Consider the following 16,727-nt stretch of genomic DNA (forward strand, 5'->3'; position numbering starts at 1 on the left):
ATCTCAATTAATTCCCACAACTCTTCGGTAAGTATTCCTCCAACATCTTTTGGATGCACCCAGGGTTTGGAGGTGCAGAGAGGATCAGCAGTTTGTCACATGGCTGGTAAGAAGCAGACTAGGGCTCTAACTCAAGTCCATGTCCCCTTCGAGGATGCACCTATGAGCATGATGCCATGTGCCGCATCACCATGTGATCCGCTTCCTTTGGTCTTGACCTTTTGAATTATGGTACTTCACGTAGTTTTCCCTCTTTTCATTCTTGAGTCTCAAGTTGAGTTACCATCTGTCTTAGTCCTCTAAAGGGAACGACAGTTAATCGTTTCATTTAATATATGTTTATTAAATGTCAGCTGTGTGTGGAGTACTGTGTTAGGAATTTGGAGCTACAAAGATTTTGTTTTTTCTTCCTATTATAATCTGTAAAACATTTGAGGGAGCTGATAAAATAGATACAAATAAATCTCAAAGACCGTGAAGATATGAAGATATAATAGCTTCCTTCAAGGGAACTACCAGGAAGAGTCCCACTTGCAGGTCATTCTCTCATGTTCTTTGTCTACCTGGTCTGTTCTGCAGGAATTCTTCTGTGGGCACTTTCCCTCTCAGACTTCTTAGAGGTCTGCCCTCACCTTGAGCCCTGGGTTCAAGTCATCTTGATTCATGACCATGATGAGCAGGGTCTCCTAAATATTTTGTAGTGTGCAGAATAATTTCGTATGGACTGTCTGGTTTGTTCCCTACAACTTTGAGAAGCAGCAGTCAAATTGAAACTGAGTCATATAAATACAGCTTGCCCACATTCTGCCGGGCTCTTCCAAACCTCACTGCTTCCTTGAATTATCTCCTGGACTTGCATTCTTCTGACTTGGGGTTCCTCCTTCCTGTTTCGCTTCTTCTTTCGTAGGCTTTTTACAGTACCCCACTCCCTTTCACATCTCAGCACTTTTGTTACTGCTTTATTGGTAGAGCCTGAGGAAAATGATAGAAGCTGTGTTCTTTGACAATGGTCATTTTCAAATATTTGGGTACATTGTTCTTGTAAATATGGTTGTAGCAGAGGAACTGTGTTATCTTTGCCTAACAGGTGAAAACAGAAATTGACCCACAAGGTCTGTATTCCTATAGCCAAGTGGGAAGTGATGTTCCTGCAAGTTGCCACAAGTAGATGACTGATCCTAACCTCCTTTTAAGCAATTTCAGCTGGCAGCAGAAATCTGAGATATGACTAAAGGATGTGTCAGGAAGGAAAATTTTCTTAAATAGTGCTAAACACAAAGTGGTAGATATATAATGTTTTCCTATCCATGTTAGAAAACATCTAAATTGTTAATCTTCAAACAATTTGTTAAAAAAATTTTTTTTTCAGTGACTGAGTTTCGTTAACATTGACCCTTTGAAACCTTTGCTAGATTTAGCAAATAAAAGTACAGATCACCCAGTTAAATTTTAATTTCAGGTATATGATGAAATTTTTATTTAATTTTTTTTTTTAGCTAAAGTGTGTTCATGGAATTTGCAGGACCTTCTTATACTAAAAACATTTGTAATTTTTATGAAATTCATAATTATTTGAGCAGTCTGTATTTTATGGGCTTCCCTTGTGGCTCATTTTTTTTTAAAAAAAATCTGCCTGCAATGTGGGAGACCTGGGTTTGATCCCTGGGTTGGGAAGATCCCCTGGAGAGGGGAACGACTACCCACTCCAGTATTCTGGCCAGGCGAACAGTCCATGGGGTCATAAAGAGTTGGACACTATTGAATGACTTTCACTCTGTATTTTATATGCAAATCCAAGTTTTAAAAAATGTTTGATGATCTATATTTAATTACTAGATAAGTTAGAGTATTTTTTGAAATGTAAATAATCTTTACAGAAGCAATTTCTCTAAATTTAGTTCTTCTGATAGAAATTTAACTTAGATAACCAAGGAGGCATAGGCATTTAAAAGGTGAAGTGACTGCAGTTTGATTAAATTAAATTGAAGAGATGGAATGGAATCCTCAAAACAGCAAAGCAGGATTTATAGCTAATATCCAGTCAATATTTGTTTTCCTTTAATGTTTCCCCATTGCTACTAATTCTGCCCTCTGGAGGTTATAGAAAAAAACGAAGATGATGTTATTAATGATGGCACTATATTAATGAGATGAATTATGTACAAGGTACTATTCTAGTGTTTGTTTTAGTTTATTTAATCTTTACAACAGCCTTCCGAAATAGGTGCTTTTGTGATTTCTGTCTTACAGATTGGAAACTAAAGCTCAAAGAGGTTAATTGGCTTAACCATGGCCACATCTCTCTGTCAATTCTTGAATTATTTTCTCTTTTATAGTCTTTGAGTTTTCAATCACTCTGTCGTACCTTGTAGGACAATGTCTCTAGACTCCTTTCGGTTTCCCTCAGCTCTAGGCTTGCTGCAGTTTGCCAGTGCCCTTGAATATGTTATGGCCAACATTTTAAGTCTAGTTTGCATGTAATATAATTTATAGGCAGAGTACAGTGGGGTTTTTAATCACCTTTGTACAGGATGCTGGAGTTCAGATAGTGGCCCAGGCATTATGGGAGACTTTTTTTGTGGCAAATGTACTTCCACATGGCACCATTGCCTCAGACTGAACTTTTAGTCAGGTAAAACTTCTAGGATCTCTGTCTACACAAAATGCAAGTAAGGCAAGTCTCCCTCAGTTTGTACACTTATGTGTATAGTTGTTAGGAAATATTTTGTTGTACCTCATTCTTCCTGCCTGATATCATCTTTGAAATTTTTATTTATTTATTTGATGTTTGGCTGTGCCTTGTCTTCTTTGCTGTGTGGTTTTCTCTAGTCGGCGAGCCAGGGTTTCTCTCTAGCTGTGGTCCTTGTGCACACAGGCTTTGTTCTGCAGCATGTGGGATCCTCCTGCATCAGGGATTGAACCTGTATCTCCTGCATTGGCAGGCAGATTCTTTACCACTGAGCCATCAGAGCTGATATCATCTTGTGTAATCCTTTGTAATATGCATAATGGCAGTAATGAAACGTGTTAAGAACAGAGACCCAGATTCCAAGGGAAAGGATGTGTAAGATGCATGAGCTCCTCTGTGCTCTTCCTCACCCAGACCACCTGTAGACAGACCTCTGCCTGTCTCCCCAGCCGGCTTATGTAGACATCCTATAGAGTGACATCAGAGTATCTATTCTGTTTGACCTTATTGTCTTTGGGGAAGAAGGTTGGAGCTGTGTTACAGCATTTTTCTCCCTTATAGTCTGACAAACTCATAATAAATCACTTTCCTTTCATAATACCCATCAATCCGGTCTAGTCAGATACGCTCTCCTGAAATCACTATGTCATTCTGTGCCCTATTTGCAGCTGTAAAGTTTCTCACAAAATAATGAAACTGTTACTCGTAGTACTTTACTCATACTAATCAAAGTGTTGGAGAGTTGATAATAGGAAAAAGGATTTTTCTGGGCGATTATGGGCTATTTCTGTTTCATGTAAGGAAATAGGACATCTCTAGTGGTATTAGATGGGCCTCCCTAGTGGCTCAGCAGTGAAGAACCTGCCTGCCAATGAGGAAGACAAGGGTTCAATTCCTCGGTAGGGAAGATCCCCTGAAGAAGGAAATGGCAACCCATGGTAGTATCCTTGCTGGGAAATTCCATGGATAGAGGAGCCTGATGGGCCACAGTTCATGGGGTGGTAAAAGACTTAGACACGGCTGAGTGACTGAACGAGTGGTGTGAGTTATAGCTGGGGGCAGAATATATTGAGAGAAGTGGGCTGGAATGTGAAATAAAAGGCACTTTTTGTTTAAGGAAAGTTCTAACTTGGGTGTCAATTAATTAAGCATCTCTTAATTTTAAAAAAGGAGACAAATTATTTTCATACACTGATAACCCTAAAATTCTAAAAAGAATTTGATAAGTGTATATATTTTCAATTAATCCATCTACCAACACCCATTTAGTAGAGAACAATTTTATATTTTTTCCAGCCTTATCAATAAAGTGTAGTATCTATGAAAACGTTCAATAAATAAAGTAGTCAGAATTGTACTCACTTTGCCTTGTACTTGTCATGAATACCTACCACAGCATAATTGATGTTTATTCTTCTTCTGGGACTGCTTTGACATTTCTTTGCTACCCTTTACTCTTTAAGTTTACTGATTATAGTGTTTACTTCCCCGGAGTATTAAAATGAATAGTGTTTTATAAGAATTTGAGAAAACTTTGCAGAAAATTATAAATATTACTTCACACTTTCTAGTATCAACATTCAGCATAAAATGTTGCCATAATATTTTAGACAAATAACTGCACGTTAAAAAATATTTATATAGCACAGCTAACTCAGTGAACATGAATTTGAGCAAGCTCCAGGAGATAGTGGAGAACAGAGAAGCCTGATGTGCTGCAGTCCACAGCATTGCAGAGTCAGACATCACTTAGGGACTGAACAACAGCGACAAGAACATATACAGAAATATCAATCTATATCTATATATATCAATGATCACTGCTCTTCCCAAGGCTCTCTGTTACATACCATGGTTTAAAATAAGATTTCATAATACATGGTGCTGCAACTCATTATAGAATGCTTATACGTGATTTATTAGTGAAAGACTTTTTCAAAATACTTATTCCATCATTCTTAAGTACATGGCACTTTAAAATTTGTAATTTTATGTTTTGTACACAATTATTTTCAAAAAGACTTGCTGTCTTCTACAAACATTAAAACATTTTTTTTTTCTTTTTGATTGTACCCTACAACCTGTGGGATCTCAGTTTCCTGACCAGGGATTAAACCTGGGTCCCTAGCAATGGCAGTGTAGAGTCCTAACTACTAGACTGTCAGGGAACGTCTGAAATATTTTTTACTATAAGAAGTAAAAAATAAAGCATATTCTAATTTGGTTTCCTTTTATGTGGTTTATTTTTCCCACTGTGTAGATGTGAATACCATTGCATTTTTGTTCTTAATGTTCTTAGGGAGCCCAAATATGTTGCATTTTCTTTTTTGGCTAGTAGGATATTTGGCTAACTTGTAGCATTTTCCTTTTTGTATAATTTAATTTACTCTGTAATCATTCATGTTGGGGATGAGGAAAAGATTTATTCCAAAGGTTACTTTGGTCAGAAAAGTGTACTGTTTTTGAATTTCTAACTTCTGACTACTGACAGACATTAACCTCATCTGTTGAATATTGGTTGGCATTCAATTGCTCTTTCCTAGTCCTATTGACTTTTTTCTGCCTTTTTCTCATTTGGCATCACATTGAATAAAATTAAACATGTCTAAGTATTCTACTTACCATAATCACCTTGACGTTTATGTTTAACAGATCTCTTGGAGAAAAGAATCTCCTACCTATACTGTTTTGTTGTATGCTATTGGAAATAATACTTGTCAATCGTTAAGAACTAGTGTATTTAATTATATCTTGATTAAATGTAGTATTTTTTCCTGAAAAAATGAAATTCTATGTAAATTCTATGTAAATGAAATTCTATGTTAGTTCTTCTCTACATCATACACAGAAAAATGAGATTTAATGACAAACTGAGTGGCTCAAAGCTTAATTTCCATTTTAAATTAAAAACGAAATTTTAAAAATTTCATTTTGTTTCATAAAACTCTGAACACACTTTGCCTAGAATTTAGGACTTAATTGTAACCATAAAGAAATGATAATCAAGCTTCCTAATAAGGTGAGTGTTTGGGGAAATGTGAATTAAACCAGCCACCTGGAGAGTGTCCAAATATTGCAAAACATATTTTGGAATTATCAAGTGATACTTAGGGTGGAATTCCATAAATAATCAAAGAAGCCAGATGTCTTTCATCATCAAATAATCTGTGGGAGGGTGCCAATGTGTCCTAAGCTTTACTCATCTGTTTTTTTCTTTTAAATAACCTGTTTAATATGAAAATGAGTTCCAAAAATTTTAACTATTTTTGCCAAATCCAGTTTGTCGTTGTTAACTATGGTTGTCCAGATCCTAAACTAATGAAGAATTAGATTTCAAAATATTTTAATGACCCTTGACTCTCAGACAACTCAAATCAGCAAATATTTATTGCATGCCTACTATGAGCAAGAAGTTATGCTTGTTTCCTGGGAATGCAAAAGTAAATAAATCACACTATTCAAACTACTGAGAATTATTCTAAAAAAATAATTTCACATTCCACTTGTTAAAGAGTTCTTTAAATGTATATCTGAAAATATTTTTAGCATACATATCAACAAAAAATACTTTCGGGATTTTTATTCACTGTGAAAGACTCTAGGAGAATATAGCAAAAATGTCACATGTGATTCTTTCTCTTGACAAAGTAACTATGATCTAACTTGAAAGTGAAAGTGAATGTGAACTTGCTCAGTCGTGATCCGACTCTTTGTGACCCCATGGCCTGTAGCCTACCAGGCTTCTTGGTCCATGGGATTTTCCAGGCAAGAATACTGGAGTGGGTTTACCATTTGAGAGAATATAAAATAACAGATAATGCAAGGAAACAAGTCAGTGATAATTGTATTAAAATTGTAAGTGCTACAAGAGTACAAAGCAAATCAAGTTAAGAGATCAGTAGTCACTGCATTTATTTGAGTACTTCTTTTGGACTGGAAGAATTTATTCCCATTATACCATGTGTTTGTTTTTCTAGGGAACTATTCTCCTTCCCTCCCTCTCTTCCTTCCTTAATTAAGGCAAAGTTTAACCCCACTAACATTTGCATAATCACAAGTTTCATCATGGTTTTGTGTGTATGTGGGAGGGGGGTTGGATCTATGTGGAAGTACTTTTTAATGAAAATCTTTAGTTCAGAAATTAAAGTTGTCACACCACTTTTTGAAGTGGACTGAAATTCCATTGTTTGCTGCCAATGAGTATGGCTCAATATTTGGGATCTAGTTATATTTAATTATAGCATTTAATGAGCTGTGTCTGAATTTCCTGCTAAATTATATACATTTTTAGAGAAGAGACTATCTTAGCATTAAGCTGTCTAACTGGTCTCCGAGTTCTCTTCTGTGCTGCACTCCCCTGCAAGCTGCCCTCTACGCTACCATCAGTGCTGTGCCGAACAGAGCAGGGAACTGCATGTGAGTCTCCAACAATTCTCTGTTGTCTCCAGCAAACATTTCTGAGCACAAGCAAAAGGTCTCTCTCCACCTTTGCCTCCTTCCCCTCTCCTGCAAAAATTCTGTGAGCAGGGCTCTGCCTTTGCTGTGTGGTTGCTTCTGTTCTATCAGAATGTCCCTTTGCCCCATTTTCTACTGGGTGAATTCCTTCTTGTCTTGTAAGGTTCTAGTTCAACAATTAGCTCTTCCGAATATTTCCCTGACCCCACTGTTATAATATTTTGTGTCATAATCTGCGTTTCCAGATTTATTATAGCACGTCTGGGGTTACATGTCAGCAGGAGTCCAATCAGCTACAGTAACCACACTAATTACCTGAACAGAGATACTTTAATATAAAGGATTGTTAACTTGTGTAACCGTGTTCCCTGAGAAACTGCTGGGTGGGGTGGGGGGCTGGTGGCAAGAAGAGGTTAGGTTACTGAAACTTAGAAGCTTGAAGGGGGACCCTACAGAATTGTAGGGCCCTACAGCCCGTTCATTGGAAGAGACCCTGAAGCTGGGAAAGACTGAAAGCAGAAGGAGAAGAGGGCAACAGGATGAGATGGTTGGCTGGCATCACCGATTCACTGGACATGAACTTGGGCGAACTCCGGGAGATGGTGCGGGACAGAGAAGCCTGGCGTGCTACAGTCCATGGGGTCACAAAGAGTCGGACAGGACTGAGCGACTGGGCGGCAACAACAACAGAACTGAAATTGACCTGAGGTGAGGGCGGTGCCCTGGCTTGAGAGTCCCTGTGGGCTGGGATCCAGCGTGGAGCTAGCTTCTGCTGAGATCTCTGGCTGTGGCTTGTTCTGCTGGTGTGTGGAATCCAGCCAACTGGATCCCAGTGCTGCTGGAGGGACTGGCCATTGCCCAGGGGAAGAAGTGTTGCCTGGACAATAATCACAGGAACTGCCAACAGACAGGAGGTCACGTGGGAACATCCACCCACCAAAAGAAGTGTGTCCCTTCTCCCTCCCGAGTCTTCCAGTCTCCCAGGATGTCCCGGTGGCAGGCAGAGGAGCCAGCATCTGGCAAAGCAGAAGTGGGGTTTGCTGAACCTAGCACCCCAGAACAGAACATAGACAGGTGAACTTGGAGCTGATGGGTAATGGCTTTTAACTGACTCAAGGGATAAATAACTATTGTCGTCTTTACCTGACCATGAGCTCCTTGATACAGGAGTATTACTAGTGTATCATTTACCTGTCATCCCCAGTTCAGTTCAGTCGCTCAGTCATGTCCGACTCTTCGTGACCCCATGAATCGCAGCACGCCAGGCCTCCCTGTTCACCACCATGTCCTGGAGTTCACTCAGACTCACATCCATCGAGTCAGTGATGCCATCCAGCCATCTCATCCTCGGTCGTCCCCTTCTCCTCCTGCCCCTAATCCCTCCCAGCATCACAGTCTTTTTCCAATGAGTTAACTCTTCTCATGAGGTGGCCAAAGTCCTGGAGTTTCAGCTTTAGCATCATTCCTTCCAAAGAAATCCCAGGGCTGATCTCCTTCAGAATGGACTGGTTGGATCTCCTTGCAGTCCAAGGGACTCTCAAGAGTCTTCTCCAACACCACAGTTCAAAAGCATCAATTCTTCAGTGCTCAGCCTTCTTTACAGTTCAACTCTCACATCTATACGTGACCACAGGAAAAACCATAGCCTTGACTAGATGGACTTTAGTCGGCAAAGTAATGTCTCTGCTTTTGAATATACCATCTAGGTTGGTCATAACTTTTCTTCCAAGGAGCAAGCGTCTTTTAATTTCATGGCTGCAATCACCATCTGCAGTGATTTTGGAGCCCCTCAAAATAAAGTCTGACACTGTTTCCACTGTTTCTCCATCTATTTTCCATGAAGTGACGGGACCGGATGCCATGATCTTCGTTTTCTGAATGTTGAGCTTTAAGCCAACTTTTTCGCTCTCCTCTTTCACTTTCATCAAGAGGCTTTTTAGCTCCTCTTCACTTTCTGCCATAAGGATGGTGTCATCTGCATATCTGAGGTTATTGATATTTTTCCTGGCAATCTTGATTCCAGCTTGTGCTTCTTCCAGTCCAGCGTTTCTTATGATGTATTTCATCCCCAAATTCCTGTAAAATCTCCATCTACTTATTTGACAGTAAAACCTAATCTAAATTGTTGATATGATATTCATACACGTTGGTGCAGAGATATTAACGTGGATCCACATATGTTTGGGAAGGTTAGTAATACTTGATATTTAATCCAAGTTGGCAAAGTCTGGAAACATACTGAATCACATGATATGTCTGATGCTAAGGTTTCTGATAAGTGAACCTGGATCACAAGGGCCTAGCATCTGTATTTGGTAGTGGGCGTGTTCAGTAGAGATTCAGTGAAATGCAAATGGTTGACTGACTGCCTGTTATTTTATTTTGCAAGCTGATAATCTGGTCATGGATAGATTCTTTTTTTCTTTCTTTCTTTTGTAACACAGGAGAATTTCTAAAGAGATAGTAAATCTGTGAGCACTTTGTACTTTGTGAGTTCATAGAACTGTTAAGGTTTATTAGAGCTTTCCAACTGGAAGTGGGAGCTCCTTGGTTAGAGCTGTTGAGAAAAAGACCTGAAGGTATTGTGGGTTCCCATTCTCTATGTCATTTAGTAGGTTATGACTCAGGGATGAATTTTCCCAACAGTTCTTAGAAAAGTGAGTTCAGCAGGATGAAGGGGTATGTATTTCACATGAATTTAAAAGAGTCAAGAAAATTCCACTAAAATCTTAAACATATAAAAGGAGGAGTAATTTGGGGTTTCATCAGTCTAATCTTTTTAACTGAAAATGTCAAATAAGGCTCCTCTTTCTTTGACAAGGCTCAGATGGCAGTTTCCTTCCAGCTTTATTTCTAACAGTGTTGAATATTGCTCCTGGTACATTTTTCTAAAGCTAGTGTACTTTTAGTTTTCTATGCTAAGGGCAAGGACATGCAAGTAAGAAAGTAAGTATTTGGCAGGTAATTGTGAATAATAATAAATTCAAAGGTTAGAAAATATTTAAGAGGATTATACTTGCATTCCTTTGAGAAGATTGAAGACTGCTCTGAGAATGTAACACTTTGTCAGTTTGTATAACATTCCTATTGAAATAGAATCATTCTTGAGTGCATTCCAGTTAGAGAAGTAATAGAACTATAATTAAAAAAAGTGTTCTTGCCTTCAGGTGGTGGAGCCATAAAGATTTATAACTTAAATCTGGTAGAGTCATTGAAATTTCAAACTATCCTTAATAAGGATGCTAAAAAAATTCTTCTTTTAGTTAGCACTCATTGATCCTTCTCATATGTGTAGTACTCTCTGCCAGGCAGGGGTTGTGGAAAATATTAATATAAAAGGTAGAAGTTCCTCATCCAAAAATACTGAGAACTGCTAGTTGGGAGGAAGATAAAATGAAGGAGAACTAAGTAGTAATGGTTAAGAGGAGGGAAAAAAAAAAAAAAGGTAGTGTAAGATGCCCGTGTCAGACATGAATAAAAATGTCAGATTTTTGGGAGGAGAGTCCTATTGTGGGCTGTGGTAAAATCATATTATCACCCACGCTATTATTGTAGAAAGCAGAATAGCTTTGTAGAACAAATTGTCTGTCTGTCATATAACCCAGAACACTGATTTGGTAGCAAGAAATTCTTAGAATGAAGCCTCTTCTGCTCCAGTGCTTCACTCTAAGCACTTTTCTGCCTAAGATGAGCAGAGGCTGCTGTTCAAAGAAAAACTGACCCAAGTGTGGACCATCCAGCTACATCTTCTTCCGACTTTCAAAGTAAAACGAACCTGCGGGCAAATGCCATCTTCGGTTTGACATCTTTCCTGTTCCCTCTTCTCTGTCTGTCTGACTACTACTTTTTTTTGTTGTTCAGTTGCCAAGTCGTGCCTGACTCTTTGTGACCCCGTGGACTGCAGCACACCGGGCCTCCCTGTCCCACACCATCTCCTGCAGTTTTCCCAAGTTCATGTCCATTGAATCGGTGATACCTTCCTTTTCCAGGAAGTCTTTTTTGTATCCTCCCAGTGAATTGGGTGCTCTTCATCTGTGCTGCGACCCCAGCCATGTCTATCTTGGCACGTCCTTCTCTTCCACCACCACGACTGCCAACAATAGTCATGTCTTTTAGTCTGGACTGCTGTAACAAATGACCGTAGACTGGATGGCTTAAGCGACAAGCATTTCTTTCTATCAGTTCTGGAGGCTAGTAGTCTGAGATCCGGGGGCCGGCATGGTCAAGGATCTTGGAGAGAGCTTTTCTTGCTGTGTCTTCACAAGATGAAAGGAGAGATAGGTAGCTCTCTCTTCTCTTCTTAGGAGAGTGGTAGGTCCTATTTCCTCCCTATTATAAATAAATAAGCAAACTGAAAATTGGAGAACTTAAGCCCTCTTTTTGTAAATCTTCCAACAAGAGGCGTAATTGAGATTTAAAGAAGTTATTCTTACTGTTGAGCCTTACCTTTTATCAGTGATCCCATGCTGCTTCCCTCATTGGGCTGAGAGTCCCTTGAAAGCAAGAATTGTGACTGTCATTAATAGGCGATCATATGACTGCCAAATGAGAAGAGCAAAGGTGTGAGAGTTATAAGTATATTTAGCCTACAGGGCCAAAGTTAACTCATTCTTCTCAGAAGAAAAGCATTGAGTCTTAGAAGAAAAGCATTGAGCCTGCATCTACCCGGTGACCTAAGGTTATTGTTTACTGTTTAATTCACTGTCTGGCAGTACTCATGTCAGGCAACAGGTGATCATTTGGGTGCTCAGAATAGCCAGTCAGTGTTAATTCAAGGCTCTCACAGTGCTTTTTAAGTGGCAGGCACATTTATTACTACTCTGAAGGAGGCTCATTTTGTTAACATGGAAGGATGAGAGATGAAAGTTGGGAAATCATCCTAATGAGATCATTCATTAATATTGCTCTTTTTTGTTGTTTTGAACTGTTTCACTTGGGTCCTTTCATGGTACCTCGTTAAAGAAGTGATTCCCTGGTGAACCACTTGGGGGTAATCCAGAGAGACAGAGATCCTACTTCTTATCAGAGTGTCTCTGAATCCACAAGAAGGATTTGGGACCATTAATTGAACACAAGTGTGGACACCCGCCAAGTGCAGGGCCCTGTGGGAAATGCCTAGGGATGTAGAAATGAATAGGATACCACCTCTGTCTCTAGAAAGGTAAGACTCCCTCCAGCCAGTGGGGAGATTCCTGAAGATTTCAGTATGGGATGGCATGCTTTTCTTTAGGTTACATAATAGGCTGATCCTTGCTCAAGACAGAAGTTACCATTATTTATAATAATTTGTATTTGTAATGTGTCTGGAACTGTGCTAAACACTTTATGTGTGTTATTTTTTTTAATTTCATAATAAACCTATGGGATAGATATTATTACCTCTGTCTTACAGATGAGGAAACTGAGGCTTAGAGAGAGGTTAAGAACTTGTCCACATCCCCAACCCAGAGGGATGGAGCTGGAATTCACACCCAAAGCCAGTGCTCTAAATCACTGTATTTATTTACCTCTTCTGACCCCGAACAGTCTAGAAAAATAGAACCTTCAGAGCCATTACAGGATCCTTTAGAATCATTTGATCATTTCAGTGAACTGATGAGGGATATAAGACATTCTTTCTATTTTATAGTTGAAGAAACTGACCTCGAGGGCTTGTTTGGAGCGAAGTTACACGTCTGTTACTAACTGGTAATGCTAGGTTGTGAACACAACAGCCTGGTCTTCTTAGTAGCACTCCCAGTAGCAATGAAACAAATAGGAACCACTTACTATGCAGGAACAAAGCGATCTGGAGTTTATTATATTTTCCTTCAATCCATTTTCCCTTTCCCTATTGTGTGGCCATGCATAATTTTCTTGACTCTCTATATAATTACATACCTGCTTCGAGATGAACACTCTAAGCACAGTGAGTAATAGGCTGAGATGGAATGTGGTCACCCTGCAAAGTCATTCAGTTATCTTCCACAAAAGATGTAAATAAAGAAGCTGCTCCTGCCAGCAGACAGCCAGACTTCATCTGATAGGTGTCTGCTGTGGCTCTCTGTGGCAGTCACATGACAAGGATGTCAGAGTTCCTGGGGATTTCAAAGGGCGGCCTTTGAAGGCATGTTTTGTACCTCTCTGCTGCTCTGGGGAGTTTCCTCTTCCGTGTAGGTGCTAGAGGCCAGTCAAAGCTATCAGCTCTAGGAGGGCTGGCAGGAAACCGGTCCCTGCCTGTTTCCTGCAAGAAATGAATGCCTCTTTGCAGCAGGCAGCAGGCCCAGTGCTTTACCATGTCATTTGCACACTTTTTCGTTCTTTTTTTTTTTTTTAGCCTCCAGTTATCACTCCATGAGCATGTACGAGACTTACTTTTTTTGCTCAGTATATTTTCCATTCTTTATAACTTAGCTGAAGTTGAACCTCTTCTGGGAACACCTCCCCAGCTAACTCATACCCACACTCCTGGCCCCTACCCCTCTTAGGATGCCTGGCATTGCTCTGGCCAGCCCTTCAGCGAGTCGGATGCACTGTCTCCATGGCCTTCCTCGGTGGGCCCTTGACATTGGACTGCCAGTGTGTTTTGTTTACTTGGAGTCATGGTACTTTCCAGTTCGATTCTAGGAATAGGATTATTTCTTAACTAATATGATTGGTTTCCCTGATTATAAATGTAATAGTATTCATTGTGTAGCATTTTTTAAAAGAGAGATAAAAAGAAAGGGTATGAAATCACCAATGAACTTGCTGTCTGGAAACAACCAGAGTTGACCTTTTGGGCCATTTGCTTTCAGTGTCAGATGTGAATGGCCACTGTTTATGTTTGTTCTGTCCTCAAACAGAAGCTGGACACCTGAAGTTTTATCACGTGGGAGTGCCATGACCTTTTAATTTTCTTTCTTTCTTTCTTTTTTTTTGAATCTTTGGCCAGAAGCTCTATTTTGTGACAGTTCAGCCCATACGGGCTGCCTTCTTGTAACTGACAGTCCCCCATCATAATAGGAGCTGTCTAACAAGACAGAACACCTGTTTTCTCACCAAGAGAGAAAGCTGTATACTTTTTTGGATTGAAAGAACCATAAGCAAAAGAGAGACTGGCTTAGTGTCCTTACAACCTCTCGTGTCGATGGAGCTGTGGTAAGTGGTGTGGAACTGGCTTATGAAATTTTTGCTCCACTTACCGGGATATTTTGCAGCTTCAAAACCTTTCATTTGCACAGAGTTCTGCATCTGCTAGAGTTCTCTGATGCAGATAATAGAATCCGCCCCAGCTGGTTTAAATGGGATTTGTTATGGGATATTAGCTGGCTTACAGACTCTCTGAAAAGATGCAGAAACACGCTCCAGGCTACATTTCCATGAACATTTCCTAGAACCACCCCACGGGACTAGCCTGACAAGCGGGCTGCCATTGCCACCAGCCTCCGAACCACACCACCTCTGCCGTGACCCATGAAGCTGCCACACAGGTGACTCCTGTCCTCATACCTCTGCCATCACCTGTGCCAGCACTGAGGGTGTCCTGGGCCTGGCTCTTTTCTCACATAGTTCACTGCCGAATCAAATCTCACGTGTGAATGATAGAGCCTGTTCTTATGGCTACACCTTCTGTTCTCAAGGGAGGATTCACAGTATGGGGAACTGTCAAAGACAGCCCCTTCCTCTTTGGAAAAAAACAGGAAAGAACAAGAGTTTGGATGCCCACCAATGTCCTTCTCCATAATCCTCTTTTCTGCTTACAGTGGGAATTCCATGGCAGTCCAGTGGTTAGGATTCAGCACTTTCACTGCCGGGACCCAGATTTGATCCCTGGTCAGGGAACTAAGATCCCGCAAGCCATGTGGCGTGGCCAAAACAAACAAATCAAGATATGCTCACATGGTAATGTAAGTCTCCCAGTCCTACCCTGGCAAAATTGTAGAACACGAGCAGAGTCTGTATTCATTGTCTGTTCATCTTTGGGAGGGTGCAAGTGAGATATAAAGAGCGTCAAGTAGAAGATAAGACATAAAGAGATCTTAAGCATCCCGTTGGTTAAAATGCTTTTCATTTTTATGATTGTATCACGCAGCAGAAGTGAAGAGGGATAGGAGGTTGTGGAGAAAGGCTGGCAGGTAGTAAATGCAGACTAAGTATTCTCGAGGCCTTTCTAGAACTGTAGCTTTCAGTTTCAAGAGAGTCTTTTCCAGTTTGGTCAGAGTGGAAGGTATTGTGGATGTTTTTGCTTAATGGTGATCTATTTTAAACTGGGGAATTTTTCATACTTTGTGACTTTGAGGTGGACTCTCAATATTACTGAGTTTTCTGCTTATAACTTCTCTATCCTTGGTGGGGAGGGAGGAGGGGAGAGCATCTGTGCGGAAATGTCCAGCTGCACCTGAGTATATGCATGAGGTCAAGATGATGAGCACTGTGGTCCCATCAGGGAGGACACAGTAAAACTCACAGGATGTATACTTCTGTTTATGCACACGTTTTCAAATAGAATTGTTGAATGTCAGCTCGAGCTATCACTGTTTTTGGTGCTGGGGATAGAGCAGCAATAAAGGTATATTAGCACATCTTAATGATCCTGACAATATATTCATAAAAAGGTACTGTTTAAGGAGCTGAATATTCATTCACGTGTTGACAACTGCCTTTACTTTGGTATAAAACATAAGATTTGAAAAATTAGCCTTGCTTTTATTGGAGACAGAACTGCCCCTTCAGAAAGTTTTATGAATGTTTATAATGCATTTTCCCACTCCCATGATTCCCTTATGTTCTTTTCCTGTTTGAAACTTACTTTGCTTTACACAAAGTAAATTTCACAGGAGGAATGGATATTCACTGAGTCTTTTTTTTCAAGCTTTTTCATGCAAGTTGGACATTTACAAAAATATGAGGTTGGTAGGAGGATAGATGTCATAATTATCAACATTATTATTGGAGAGACATACATATCAGGAGTATCCTAACTAATATTTACTAATAGTAAATACTTCCTAGCTCACTGTGTGAATGAATGAATGGATGAATGGATGGATGGATGGATGGATGGATGGATGGCAAGCGGTACTCTTCAGCCAGATCTGGGTTCAGATTTTTGATCTCCTTCCTAGCTGTTTTATGATGATCTCTCTGAGTCTGTTTCCTTGTCTTTATACTGTACAATTTTACTTACTCATAGGTGTGTTTTGAGAATTAAATAAGCTAATTTATGTAAAAAAAAAAAAAAAGATTAGATGCTGCTGCTTTGGCTTCTGTTGAAGCACTCAGTAAACATTTCCATCACCGCCACTATCACCACTTTATTCTTCCCTGGGAAATTCCCAGTGAAGATTAACATAACAAAGACACTGGGAAGCTCTCCAGCAAAAGAATCTCTTAACATTAAAAAACACTGTATACACTGTGTGTGTGTGTGTGTGTGTGTGTGTGTGTAACATTATTAACATCTTCCCAGAGAAGTTATTTCCACAAAATAAAATTTGGGAAAGGCTACTACAAATCACAGTTACATTGATAATTCTTTTTAAAGCAAAACTTTGGTGTGTTTATCTTGAAGACATTTTAAGTGGCCAGAGAGAGCTTAGACTTTGCGGTGTGTGCTGAGCCC

General features: G+C 39.8%; 1 protein-coding gene across 1 annotated transcript in view; it reads left to right on the forward strand.

The window, feature by feature from the left end:
• The window catches only part of DOCK4 (dedicator of cytokinesis 4), a 471,458-nt gene that overhangs the window by 124,592 nt on the left and 330,139 nt on the right, over window positions 1–16,727 (forward strand). The window lies entirely within an intron of this gene.

The sequence above is a fragment of the Ovis canadensis genome, chromosome 4 (genome assembly GCF_042477335.2).
Source record: "Ovis canadensis isolate MfBH-ARS-UI-01 breed Bighorn chromosome 4, ARS-UI_OviCan_v2, whole genome shotgun sequence".
NCBI classification, from domain to species: Eukaryota; Metazoa; Chordata; class Mammalia; order Artiodactyla; family Bovidae; genus Ovis; species Ovis canadensis.